The 14,254-nt window shown below is 35.0% G+C and overlaps 1 pseudogene; it reads left to right on the forward strand.

Moving 5' to 3' along the window:
* Positions 1-6,603: 6,603 nt before the first annotated feature.
* Positions 6,604-13,503, forward strand: LOC107894424 (germin-like protein subfamily 1 member 8; annotated as a pseudogene).
* Positions 13,504-14,254: the final 751 nt, after the last annotated feature.

Genomic DNA, 14,254 nt, shown 5'->3' on the forward strand with positions numbered 1-14,254 from the left:
AAAAACTCTGATATGCTCAATCTTTGGCTCGGAGGGAATTGGCAACTGAGAACTTCGCTTCATCTGATAATTGAACAACTTGTATAGCCGCTTTACGAATTTCATTGATCAATAAGTCAAGTTGCATTTCTTTTTCTTTGAGAGTTCCTTCATACGCGTGAATGTCCCTATCGTACTGCTCACTCTTTTCTTCTAGAGCCTTCAAGAGGTTATCTAATTGTTGTTGACGAGATTGCAGCATATTTTCTAGATCTCGTGTTTTCCTTTTTAATTCTTGATGTTCAGACTGACTATTCACCAATTTTGCAGTCACTATTTCATACTTGGCGTTCTTCCTTCTTAACTCTATCACAGCACGCGCAGCCTTTTCCTCTTCTTTCTTTGCTTTTCCCTTCCAAAACTCCATTCCTCCCTTGATATTGCTAATTTCTTCCTTTCATTCTGCTGTCGACTTGCCCAACCCGCTATTCTTTATAGTGTTTCTTAATTTCTTGTTTTCCAAATGAAGGTCCCTTAAGTCGTTTCTCACAATCTCGCTTCTCTTTGTACTTTTTCAGTCCTGGACCTTTCAACCTGAACTTCAATCTTCAGTTGATAGTTTTCTTCTTGAAGGGCACTAAGGTCCCGAGACATCTTGGCCTTTTCTCATTCGAATTCTTGTCTTGCCATTTCTAGCTCAGACGGTGTTTCCTCCGAGAAAGGATTCTGGATGGTGTAGTTTGTTGATGAGATTTGCTGACTATTTACCCGTTGTTTCCTCCATATGTCGTAATCTTGGTAAGGGTATCAACATACAAAGCTAATTCCATGAAATGAATTTCCTTCCAATACTTTGCAGTGTCTCGGACTCTCTTCATATATCATTCACCCGCGAAAGCGAACTCGAACTGTGCTAATCCTCCAGTTGCGGGGAGAAATTGTCGCGAAGAAAATTGCCTTTGGACTAATAGCGGAGCATATCCAACTCCTCCCCATAACCCGAGTAAAGGTACCCAATCTTGGCTTCCACATTTGTATAGCAGAACTGAAGGACGGATCCAGGGTGCTCTCCATGTTATATTCTCGGCGCGAAGATTCTGAAAAACTGATACCCAATGTTGCTTGGTGACTTCCTTCGGCCATTCTTTATTGAGGTAAGCTTCTAGCGGGGAGAATGTTTTAGAAAACATATGGAACGGAGCGCGCTCTACCTTCCAGAAGTGACTCAAAATCCAAACATTGAGCAACTGCGCGCATCCGATAAATCGTCCCTCCCCTTTTCTTCGACAACTACTCAGGGACCTGAAGGTCTCGGCTAGGATGGTCGGGACAGGGTTGATTCCTTGTTTTAACCTTTCGAAGAAATCAACTACTGCAACTTCGAGATGTCCAAGAACTTTTGGGAAAATGACCAAACCGTAAATGGCCAAAGCGAATAGATTTACCCTTTTCAGCATGTTGGGATGGTTCAGAGCCAAATCTCGTAGGGAGGACCATGGAATGCAAATGGTTTCATTCTTCTTCTTTATCTGTTTTTCGGCCCATGCATCAGTCATGTCTGTCAGTCTCACTAACTTTTTCTTGAAGGTCATCGGCTTAGGCTCCTTCACATATATTTTGCCGAATTGTACATTGTCGATGCGGAGTAAAGTAGCATACTCTCTATGGTTGGAGTCATGTCTTCTTGATTGAAGGTGAAACACTGATAAGCTGGGTCCCAGAACCGAACCATGGCTTGAATCAACTGTTCGTCTACACGGATGGTGATCAGGTGAGCTATATCTCCATACCTCTCAGTGAAAATGTCTCTAGTGTCTGAATCCCACTGATTCCAAATTCGAACCAAATCCTCAAAGTTATTTTGGCGAACATTTACAGTTATATGTTCAGGCAAATTAGCGACACACCCTTCCACTAGACTATCCCCCTTTTCTCTCTGAATTTTTAGAGACCAGTCCCGAACCACGACATTCTTCTCGGTTATTTGTGTAATTGACTCCTCCATCAGAAACCCGTTTTTTTTGGCAACCAACTTTTAATCAACACCTTCCTAATATGATGCCTATGATGCATGATGAAAATAAAAGTAAAAACAAATAAACTTGGTTAGTAAACACAACAAGTATAATTTGAAAAACAAATTAAACTACCCAATCCAATTATTTTGCATAAACAGCGTAAATGAAAGGCAAAAGGCATTTTCCCCGTGTACTTATTTTAATGACTATAAGCGGACAGAGGTTCAGCATGGCTCTAATTGGATAGCTCGTATGGTTCACTATATGCGGTTTTGGTTCTAAGTGGGTACTCGAATCGTCTGCACTGTCATCTACTAAGATTAGTACAGAGCCTCGGTCATGGCCCATCATAGGCTTACGATGATCAATTCGAGGGATTACATTTACTTATGCCTATGCGGAGGGACAAGTTAACTCACGAAAGCATAAGTCATATGTAACCCGAAAGTATTCACTAGCCTGTGCGGAGGAACGAGTTAACTCACGAAGGCGTAGCGTTTACTTTCTCTTAACAGGGACGAAGCCCGGGTATAGAGCTCATGTTATGCAAAAAAAAAAAATGCAAGTGCACGGTGTGTGGGGAGAAACTTGTAAACCTTTACGTTTTATTTAGAAAAAACTAAACCAAAAATAAAATCGCAAAAATTTAAAGCTGAAAAACAACCTGATAAAACAAATTAGAATATGTACAACACGATGCAAATGCATGATTTTTTTAAAAAACAAAAAATTTAAGGATCACGACTAAATGTTAATTTGAACAAGAAATTTTGAAAATTTTGACAACACGCGTTTAACATTAGACTCGACTCTCGAAAAAAAAGTCCCCAGTGGAGTCGCCAGCTGTAGCGACCTAAAAATTTGGCAATAGGCGCTAGTTGAAATGATTATTGAAAAATTAAAGTTTCAAATTTTATTTACAAAAGAGGAGTCGCCACCGATCTTTTTAGGTGTGATCGGACACCAAATAAAATCCTTTTTTAGAAGAATTTTTTTTAAACTTTTCTAAAAAAAAAGACAATTTTAGGTCCACGTCAAAATCCAGAGAAAATTAGGGTCCGGGAGTCGGTTACGCGCGAGGAAGGTATTAGCACACTCGCGACGCCCAAAATTGGTATCTCGTTAAACGCATGTTGTCTTAATTTTAAAAATACGAGTTCCATTTAATATTTAGTCGTGATCCGATTGAAATACGAGAACCCCTTTTTTTTTAAAAAAACACGAGAATTTTGTAGCGCAGTATTTCTTTTTTAAAACGAAAGTTTTTTTTTAAAACACGAGAATTTTTCAAAACACGAGAATTTGTAAACACGAAAATTTTAGAAACACGAAAATTTTTAGAAAAAACGAAATTTCTTAAAACACGACATTTTTTTTTGAAACACGGGAATTTTTAAAACAGGAAAATTTTAGAAACACGAAAATTTTTAAAACACGACATTTTTTGAAACACGATTTAAAAAACAAAAATTGAAATGCGAGAATATTTTGAAACACGAATTTTTTTTTAAACGCGAGAATTTTTGAAAACATGGAAACTTTGAAACACTGGAGTTTTTGAAAACACGAGAATTTGTGAAACACGAAAATTTGTGAAAACACGTAAATTTTTTTTAAACACGAAAATTTTTGAAACGCCAGAATTTTTGAAAACACAAAGATTTTTGAAAACACGAAAATTTTTGAAAACACGAAAACACTAAATTTGTCGAATACTGAATTTTTTGAAAACACAATAATACCAAAAATATTCACGAGAATTTTTTTTATTTTTTATTTTTTTTATTTTTTTTTGAAGCACGAGATTTTTTTTGAAAACACGAAAACACGAATTTTTGAAACACGGAAATTTTTGAAAACACGATTTTTTTAGAAAGAAACACGAATGTATTTTTTTCGAAACACGGGAAATTTTATTATTATTATTTTTGAAACATGAGAAATTTTGAAGACATGAATTTTTTTTTAAAAAAACGATTTTTCTTTAAAAATACTGTATTTAACACAAATCGATGATATTCACCCTGATATGGCGATGAAACTATCGAATTAGTGTTAAATTAATTCAATTTAATATTTAATCGGGATTCTAATAAAACAAGAGGATTTTTATTGAAATACGAGAAATTTTGAATATTTTCGATTTTTTATAAGGGCGTCCCGTATTTAACACGAGCCATCGATATTCATCCAACATAGCGATGAATTCGATAATTCGATGCTAAATCAGTTCGTTGCCTTATGCATTAAAATATTTATCATTATTATTATTTAAAAAAATATGTAATTAAAATGACATAATAATATCTATGAAAAACTATTTTTAAACATACTATTTTAAATTAAATAAAATACCATTTAAATACATTAAACAAAATAAAATAGATTAAAAAGAAAAAAAGAAGAAAAAAAATTCACCCAAAAGACCAAAGTCTTAGAGGACAAGCCCTTTTTCTTTTTTTTGCTGCAAATTGAGGCTTAGTGGGCCGTCAGTGGTGTTGGGCCTGCGCTGGGTCGGGTCCACTGGTGGTGGGCTGCTGGTGGCCTACCAAAAAATGGGTTTTATTTTTTCTTTATTTTATCTTTTTCTCTCTTTTTCCTTTCATCTTTCTGTTTCTTCTCTTCTTTTTTCTTTTCAGTTACCTTTTTACTTCTTTTGCTTGCTGTTTTTTTCTGTCTTTGTCTGCTTATTTGTGGAGGTGCGACGGTGGTGGGAGTGTAAGGGCGCGCCGGCGAGCACGGTAGCGGCGAAGGAGCGGCGGATTTTTTGAAGTTATTTTGTTTTTTTTTTGCTACTCTTTTGTTTGCTTTGCTTTTCTTTTTGGTTGCTTGCGACTTTTCAGGTGGTGGGGGCAAGGGGACGACAACGGTGGCGGTGGTTGAACGACGGTGGTGAGGGCTTTTGCTTGCTGCTGCTTGATTTTTTTTCTCTCTTTTTTTGCTTTTTGGTTGCCGAAAATAAAACCCCCCTCCCTTCTCTTCAATTTTTCTTTTTAAAAGCTCCAAATTTTGTCCTCTTTCTCATTGTTTACAGGTAGTGGGTGAAGAAGGAGCAGCCACCCATGTTTGTGGCCTGAAAATCTGGGAAGTGGGTGCCCCAAATCACGTAACTTGTCTGAAGGACCAAATCACAAATGCAACAAAACTTCTGGGGCTAAATGTAATTTTTAGAAAATTTAGGATTAAAATGAAATTTAATGAAGGTTTAGGGGTCTAAGTGAAATTTAAAGAAAGTTTAAGGGTCAAAATGAAATTTAGGAAAAGTTTAGGGGTCAAAATGCAATTTTTATTTTTAAAAAAATTTTTTTTTTTGAAATTTTGAAAATTAAACACAAAATCTAGTCGGACAAAAATTTAGTGCTTACAATTGTAATTAAAGAAGTCGTTTTATACTTATTTAAGAGAAGGCTTATTTTTACTGTAAGGATGAGATTGAGAAAACACTAATCCATTCTAATTAGGAACTTACTTTTAATAAAGTTGTTGTAAACAAGTTGTTCAGTTTGCAACTAAGCTTTTATGGGTAAGTTTTAGTGAAAAATATTTAAAATTATTTATAAAAATAATATTAGATAAGTGAGTTGAATTTAAATTATGTATTATACAAATAAATTTATATGGTATTACTCTTTAGGTAAAAGCCGCAGATATAAAAAATTTCCAAACAAGGTAATAAAACTTCTGTGAATAAAAATCCATTTGCAATTGGGATTAGAATACAAAATCAACGAATTCTCAAATTTCAATTCTATTTTCCTTTTCTTGGAGTAAAATGGGCCATCAAAAGAGGCTTGTCCTTCCACTATTCTCAACCAAGAAAATGCTATTATGTTATTTCTTCAAAAGCGACTTTTTTGTATGTACATGTGATATCAGTCCTCATTGGCAGATTTTGATGGAACCAAATTCCTTATCCTACTAAGAATCAAAGCATTCATTAATTGTGTTGAATGTAGTAATAAGATATATAGTATTTATAAAAAAAATATAACTTCAAATCTTAAAGATGACATTGTAAGAAAAAATAATCACAAAACTTCAACATGAACTATAAAACTATATGAATGATACCAAAAGCATTAATTATTGTTGAAATTATAAATGATAATAAATATATATAATATTCTTTAGTATAAACTGTGTCTCGTAATGTATGAGTCATGAAAATCAGGATCAAACATGATTTTCAGATTCTGTTTGAGTCACCCTCAATCCAGAAAAAGCCAGCAGCCCATTGTTTAATTAGCTTTAATTGACCCAATCCTGCCGGAGCCAAATTTCAAGAAAGAAAAAGACAAATCATCTAATAACTGAAAAAAAGCAAATAAAAGACTCTTTTGTTTCAATAAGTCGTAATTTGAGAAAAATGAAGATTAATTCATGCAGGCCTGCTGAAGAATGATACAAAAAGTAAATAAAAAACGATTCTTCTGTTTCAGTATGCACGTACTGTTGGATGTGGTACAAATTAAAGAAATGAAATAAAATAAGCCAAAATCATAGACTAATTCAATGACTTCAACCTATAAATGGCCATTCATTCATGCAGAGCCTCTCAAAGAAATAGAATTAAGAATCTAAGTTATAATTCTACCATATACAAAAAATGGAAGCCCTTCAGATTTTCGTAGCCATTTTCATCTTGGCTCTTGCATCGTCTTTGACCTTTGCCTCTGATCCTAGCCCTCTTCAGGACTTTTGTACGTAGCCATTAATGATCCCAAGGGCTCTGGTATGTCTTCTCTTCAAATACTTTCATTTTTCTTGAGCTACTTGTGTTTGTGTCTAATGAACATCCAAACATTTATAGTGTAAAAATAAAATAAAATAAAGAACACACAAATTTTTACGTAGAAATCCTTTCCGAAAAAACCACGGCTAAAGAAGAAGAAAATTCACTATATCGAATTCGAATAATTACAAGAGGAATAGGCTATGTCTATTTATAGGCTTGTAAAGCGATATTCTAGTAAGACTGAAACACCTTATTCTAATCAATATCAAATAGATGGAATTTAATAAGGTTTAAAAAACCTTATTCTAAAATAAAATAAAAAAAGTGTAATTCTATATGGATTCTTTTTTTTACCACTATATTTTATTTAAATAATAATTCGGGTCATTTAATTCTAACAATCTCCACCTTGACACGAATTCTCAATGAACAAGTTTTTCATCGCGAACTCTCAACGAACAAGTTCTCCACCTCTTCCATAAAACCCTTTAAGGGTTTAACTTCAACAATGAACACCAATCGAGTCTAAGCAATGCTCAAACTTGGTTATAAGAAGTGACTTAGTCATCATATCTGCAGGATTTTCATGAGTACTAATTTTGCTCACAACAATATCACCACGAGCAATAATATCACGAATAAAATGATACCAAACATCAATGTGTTTTGTTCTCTCATGAAACATTTGATCTTTTGTAAGAAAGATGGCACCTTGACTGTCACAAAATACTGTGCTAATTTGAAGGTCTTCATTGAGTTCACTAAAGAGTCCCTCCAACCAAATAGCTTCTTTACAAGCCTCAGTAATCGCCATGTACTCAGCTTCAGTGATAGACAAAACGACTGTAGTTTGTAATGTGGCTTTCCAATTGATTGCACAACCTCCGATTATAAAGACATAACCTGTGAGAGATCTTCTTCTATCAAGGTCTCCAACAAAATCAGCATCAACATACCCAATGACTCCATCTCTAGTTCTTCCAAACTGTAAGCAAAAATTAGTAGTACTTCGTAAGTATCTTAAAATCCACTGAATTGCATTCCAATGTTCTTTACCGGGATTCGTCATATATCTGCTAACTACACTAACTGCATATGATAAATCTGGACATGAACAAACTATAGCATACATGAGAGATCCCACTGCACTAGAGTATGGAACATGTGACATGTACTCAATCTCATCATCTCATTGTGGAGACAAAGCCGATGAAAGTCTGAAATGGGTTGCTAAAGGAGTACTAACAGGCTTAGCATTCTGCATATTGAACCTGCAAAGAACTTTCTCAATGCACCCCTTCTGACTTAGGTACAATTTACTTGCTTTTCTATCCCTGAGAATCTATATCTTCTTTGCTGGTCCCAAATCTTTCATCTCAAATTCTTCACTTAGTTGGGCTTTGACCTTTCTTATCTCTCCTTTATCTTTTGCTATTATCAACATATCATCAACATAAAGAAGTAGATACAGAAAATAACCATCACTGTTTTTCTTAAAGTAAACATAACTGTCAAAACTACTTCTTTTGAAATCCTAAGAAGTCATAAAGAATCAAACCTCTTGTACCACTGCCTTGGTGACTGTTTCAAACCGTAAAGGGACTTTTTCAGTAAGCAAACATAGTCTTCTTTTCTTGAGACTGTAAAACCCTTTGGTTGTTGCATGTAAATATCCTCATCAAGTTCTCCATGCAAAAATGCAGTTTTTACATCTAACTGATGAAGCTCCAAATCATGCATGGTCACAATACCAAGCAAAGCTCAAATCAAACTATGCTTCACAACTAGGGAGAACACATCTGTGAAGTCCACTCCTTGAATTTGACTGTAACCTTTTGCAACAAACCTTGCTTTATATCTAGGTTCTTCAACTCCTGGAGTTCCTTCTTTTTTTTAAACACCTATTTACAACGAACAACCTTTTTTACCTTTAGGAAGTTTCACAAGATCCTATGTTCTATTTTTGTGGAGTGATTCCATCTCCTCTTGCATAGCAAACATCCACTTTTCTGAGTCTTCACAACTAACCGCCTCAGAATAATTAGATGGCTCTTGATTCGCATCTATATCTTTAGAAACATTTAAAGCATAAGCAACTAAATCAGCGTCGGCATACTTCTTTAGAGGTTTAATTTCTCTTCTAATTCTGTTTTTGGCAATAGAGTATTGCGGTGAAGAAGCAACTCTATTCTTAATTTTTGTACTGGCTTGAGGAGTCAACTCTGTATTAATCTGATACTTCACCTACTTTTGATTTTATTTATTGGAAGAGCCTTTAAGGGATAAGTTAGGTAGCATAGCAGTTTTCATCAAAAACAACATCTCTACTAATCATAACTTTTCTATTTTCAGGATACCATAACTTATACCCTTTTACACTAGCTTTATAACCAAGAAAAATAGATTTAATAGATCTTGGTTTCAATTTTAGCATACACAGGACACCCAAAGATCTTTAAATCAGAATAATTAGTAGGATTACTAGACCATACCTCTTGTGGAGTCTTTTTCTCAATGGCAACGGATGGGGATCAGTTGATCAAAAAACATGCAGTAGAGGCTGCTTCAGGCCAAAACGACTTTGGTAAGTTAGCATTTGACAACATACATCGAACCTTCTCCATGATCGTTCTGTTCATTCATTCTGCAACGCCATTTTACCGTAGAGTATGGCGAACTGTCAAGTGTCTCACAATCCCTTCTGACTTGCACAATATATTAAACTCATCAGAACAGAACTCTAAGCCATTGTTTGTGCGGAGGTATTTTATTTATTTTCCCGTTTGTTTTTCAATCATAATTTTCCAATACTTAAATGCAAAAAACGTATCGCTTTTCTGCTTCAAGTTAGCATATAATTAGCTCCACCTCTCGAAGGCACTCTGGATGGCCCCTACAGATCAGAATGAATATACTCCAATGCTCCCTTCATGTTATGGATTACTCTGGTGAATCAAACTCTTTTTTGCTTCCCAAAAACACAGTACTCACAGAAATTCAGTTTGCAAGTTCCTTGCCCATCAAGAAGTCCTCTTCAATTCTGTCATGCCATTCTCACTCATATGCCCTAGGCGCATATGCCAAAGTTTAATAATATCATCATCTGACAAGGAAGAGGAAGCGACAGTTGCATCACCAGTAACAGTAGAACCCTGCAAAACATATAACTTGGCAGTCTTTCTCTGCCCTTTCATCACAGCAAAGGAACCTTTGGAAATATTTAAAACCCCACTTTCAGCTGTGTATTTGTACCTTTTGAATCAGGAGTACTCAATAAAATTAAATTTCTTTTAATTCTGGAACATGTCGTACATCACTAAGTGTTCTGACAACTCCATCAAACATCTTAACTTTAATTGTTCCAACACCTGCGATTTTACACGAAGCATTGTTTCCCATCAAAATAACACCTTCAGACATTGTTTTGTAAGTTGTAAACTAATCCCGATTGGGACTCATGTGGAAAGTGCAGCATGAATCAAATATCCACTTCTCGCTCACTTTATAATTGTTGACCGAATCGACTAGAAGTTCACCATCGTTGTAATCTTCTACAACATCAGCTTCACCGAAATTTTCTGGTTGTTTTCCCTTTTGATTTGTAGCCTCCCTTTTAATCTTGTTCTGTAGCTTATAGCACTCAGATTTAATGTGCCCTTTCTTCTTGCAGAAGTTATAAGTTTTACCTCTGTTTGAAGACTTTGATCTACCCTTAGATTTACTGCAAGGATTCCGTTCCTGTGTCCTTCCACGATCATCATCAGCATTCCGATCTTGTCTTCTACGAATAATAAGACCCTCTCACTGAGAGTCGTGTTTAACCACAAGATGCTTCATCTTATCATACGAGGTCAAAGAATCATAAACCTCATCAACTGTGAGAGACTCGCGGCTATATAATATCGTGTCTTGATAAACCGTAATTTATACATATTTTTACCCCATGCTTGGCATATTTATGAATGATTTTTCCTTGGTTTTAGTGAATTTGATGCTCCTAATCCTTTAATTTCATGTTTTACACTCAGGAGAACTTAGAATAGCAAAAAGAGCAAGAAACGGGCCAAAAACGGACAAATTAGGCTTAAAATAGTGTTTCACTAGGCATAGGCACTTCCACACGGGTAAACCATATGCTCATGTGAGGCACACAGACAGACCACATGCTCGTGTGTCATGGCCGTGTCGACTAGAAATCAACTCAGAATTACATATGGCTTGAGCACTTGCACACGAGCGTGGCACACGGCCGTGTCCCTGTCGAGCCCAAGTCTAGTTCTACTCGAAAAAGGCCAGTTTTGAGGGTTTGGAAGCATTTTAAAGCTATATAAACACCCTAGAAGTGAATTATTGGGGACATGGAGAGTAGAAGGCAGAAAATACCTAAGGAAAGCCATCAAAATCACCTCGGAGGCAGGATCTACATCAAGACTAAAGACTTCCACTCAATCTCCTAAGAGTTATTTGGGTTTCTTTATGTTTTGTTGTTTTCCAAACTTTGAAATGTTTTCCATTATTATTATGAACTAAATTCCCTAAATACCTAAGGGAGATGAAACCTAAGACAGATTTTATTATTTTTTGAGTTTTATGATAAAAACTTGTTCTTATTCTAATTGTGAGTTTTAATCCTTGCTTTAATATTTTAGGATATTAATTCAAGTTTTTAATGTGCTTATTCAGTGGAGGAAAAGTCCCTATTTAAAAGTAGATCATTCATAATTAAGTGGAGTTGCATGCAATCCTAGAGATAGGACGACATAAATCTGCCGGATTAGAGTCAAATCTAATAAGGGAATCCATAGATCGAGTTAATGTGACAATAGGGGTTTTAATTAGAAAGAGATTTCAATTAATCAACCTAGAGTCCATTGTTTTTAGTCTCGAAAGAGATATTAACATAAATCAGGGATTCCTACAGAATAAGTCAAGTGAATAAATTATCTAAGTCAAAGGTAATAAGTGAAGTCTAGGTGTATTCTTTCTTGGGTATTGTCTTCTCCATTAGTTTTTCTAAAGTATTTTCCAACTTTCATCTCTGTCATAATATTAGAAAATTAGTTTAGTTTAAAAACACCTTTTAGTTCTTAGGCTAGATAATAAAAAGATAATAATTACTAGTACTTTTAGTCATCATGGATACGATATTTCCTTTCTCACCATAACTATACTACTGTTCGATAGGTGCGCTTGCCTTAGTCGAATTTTTAGTTAGTTTCATGATCATCATGTCTCTAAAGGTTGAATAAGACGGGGGCAACGAACAAACTAGAATCAACCCTAGATTTCCTTGTCATACTGAACCTCTATGGCCTTCAAGTTTGAGAGAATTTCTTAAAACACTGTTAAGTGTTCGTGTACAGACGCACCTTCCTCCAAACGATGAGCATAAAGACGCTGCTTCATATGCAGCTTGCTTGTTAGAGTTTTCAACATACATATTTGTTCTAGCCTCTTCCATAATGCAGTGGTGGTTTTCTCTTTCATCACATCCTGTAAAATTTCGTTGGACAAATGCAGATGTAATTGTGTTAACACATTTCGATCCTTACGCTTCTTCTCTTCATCTGTTAATGTCGAAGGCATCTTATCTATCCCTAGCAGGGCATCCTCCAGATCCATCTGCGCAAGAACTGCTTGCATCTTAATCTGCCACAACGCAAATCTAGTGTTACGATCCAACAGCGAAATTTCATACTTCAAAGATGCCATTACCGTGATTGAGATGAACAACCCGGAAGCTCTAATACCAATTTGTAAAAATAAAATAAAATAAAGAACACACAATTTTTTACGTGGAAACCCTTTCGAGAAAAAACCACGGGCAGAGGAGAAGAAAATTCACTATGTCGAATTCGAATAATTACAAGAGGAATGGACTATGTCTATTTATAGGCTTGTAAAGCCATATTCTAGTAAGACTGAAACACCTTATTCTAATCAATATCAAATAGATGGAATTTAATAAGGTTTAAAAAACCTTATTCTAAAATAAAATAAAAAAATGTAATTCTATATGGATTCTTCTTTTATTTTATTTTACCACTGTATTTTATTTAAATATAGATTTGGGTCACTTAATTCTAACATATGAGATATGAATCTTAAGACCTTTCACACTCGTATCTATCCCATCCATATATTCGACATTTATACTCAAGTTTTAGTAACATAAACTCATCTTTTTTTTCTTCTTCTTCTCGTATTGACCAACATTTCTTGCTTTCATGCAGTGTTTGTCAACGGAAAATTCTGCAAAGATGCAAAGCTTGGCAAAGCAGATGACTTTTACTTTTCAAGTCTCCATATCCGCAAAAACACATCCAACACATTTGGATCAACTGTCACACCTGTTAACGTTGCACAAATGCCAGGACTTCACACATTGGGTATATCTATGGTTCGAATTGACTATGCACCTAACGGTGGCCTGAACCCTCCTCACACTCACCCTCGTGCCTCAAAGATTCTAGTTGTTCTGGAAGGCACACTCCATATTGGTTTCGTTACATCAAATCTAGATAATCGTTTGATTTCTAAAGTCCTATATCCCGGAGATGTCTTTTTTTTCCTGTGGGTCTCATTCACTTTCAGTACAACATAGGGAACACCTATGCTATCACGTTTGCTGGTCTTAGCAGTGAAAACCCAGGGTTGATCACTATCGCTAATGCAGTATTTGGCTCAAACCCTTCCATTAATGCTGATATTCTTGCCAAGGCTTTTAATTTGGATAGGAAAATGGTGAAGAATCTTCAATCCAAATTCTGATGGGACAACAACCGAAGTAATGTTCGAATGATGTTTGAATTTGTCATTTGTTATTTATAGTAAAATTAAATTTTATTTTATTTCTGAATATAGAATAAAAGAATGTGGTTAAGTACCTTTATCTCGATACTAATGGGATTAGCTACTACTTTAAGAGCCAAATCAAAACCCCAGAAGTTTGTTTGCTTGTTTGAAATAATGTTTGCATGCATTTTTCTAAATCAAGTCGTACTATTCTGCTAAGTATCATGTAATAAACAAAGAGGTTTAAATCTACTTCTCTAGTCTCCTCTCTTGGCGTGATCCTTTCAGATATAAAACCAGAAATTGTAATGCTCTCGGATTTAAATTAAGAACGCAATCAATGGCACCGAAGCATATGTAGTTCATGTTGTTATTGTTATATTATGTCATGCTAGCCTCAGACATGTACACAGCCTTGCTTGTATTCCTTACTTAGAATGCGAGTGTTGGAATTTCTTCATCTTGATTTACGATGAGATAACAAATTGATCAAGAAATTACTTGAAATATATATATTTTTAAAATAATAATTTGGATGAGATCCATCTATATATCTTAAAGTGAAATCAAATTTGGAATGAAGGGTTGAGCCAATTAAATGAAAATTAATGAAATGTGTGACTCAGATTTTCATTCTTCCCCTACATATCTTATTTAAGTATTGGATTCCTTTTATTGGATCCATTTTATATATATATAAAAAAGAAGTGTTGCATTGCATCCAAAC

Source organism: Gossypium hirsutum, unplaced genomic scaffold, assembly GCF_007990345.1.
Source record: "Gossypium hirsutum isolate 1008001.06 unplaced genomic scaffold, Gossypium_hirsutum_v2.1 scaffold_1018, whole genome shotgun sequence".
NCBI lineage: Eukaryota > Viridiplantae > Streptophyta > Magnoliopsida > Malvales > Malvaceae > Gossypium > Gossypium hirsutum.